The following is a 575-nucleotide window of genomic DNA, read 5'->3' as shown; positions in this document are numbered from 1 at the left end:
GCTTCTCAATTCAATCACTTTAATTGCTTCTCAATTCAATCACTTTAATTCATAGGATTCAGCTTTTCAATGCCTCACAGTCTGCATCCTCCACAGGTGAGTTTTGTGCTATTCAGATTTGGAACTGCCATGCTTGCTCTGCTGGTCCTTAAAAGGGAGAGAGTATTCTGTTCTCCAAGGCCTTCAGCATACACTCAACAGATACAAAAGATTAGGGTTTGTTATTACTGCCCTCATGTAAAATTCTGCCTATATCCTCATCTCTTCAGTTGTCATGTCTTGGAGAGATCCACAGCCTAGAGGACACAGAAGTAATTACCATAATTCAATCAGCTCTGCAGGTCCTAGCTCTCCTGTTTGTCTTGTTCCAATTTTGCTTATCCCTCAATATTGGGTAAGTAAATCAATTGATTTTGATTATTTATTCCTCCATTAGACTTATTGCAATCTATGAGTATCAGGGACTCTGTATCTGGTGCTTTTGGAACCTCGATAGGAGGATCCCTTGTTTCAAATCTGACATTTGAAATGCTTGTAGATGATCACTTTGCACCCCCACCGTTGCTGGAAAGCTG

The sequence above is a fragment of the Mus pahari genome, chromosome 4, assembly GCF_900095145.1.
Source record: "Mus pahari chromosome 4, PAHARI_EIJ_v1.1, whole genome shotgun sequence".
In the NCBI taxonomy this organism is placed as follows: Eukaryota; Metazoa; Chordata; class Mammalia; order Rodentia; family Muridae; genus Mus; species Mus pahari.
Note: the sequence above shows the minus strand (reverse complement) of the source record.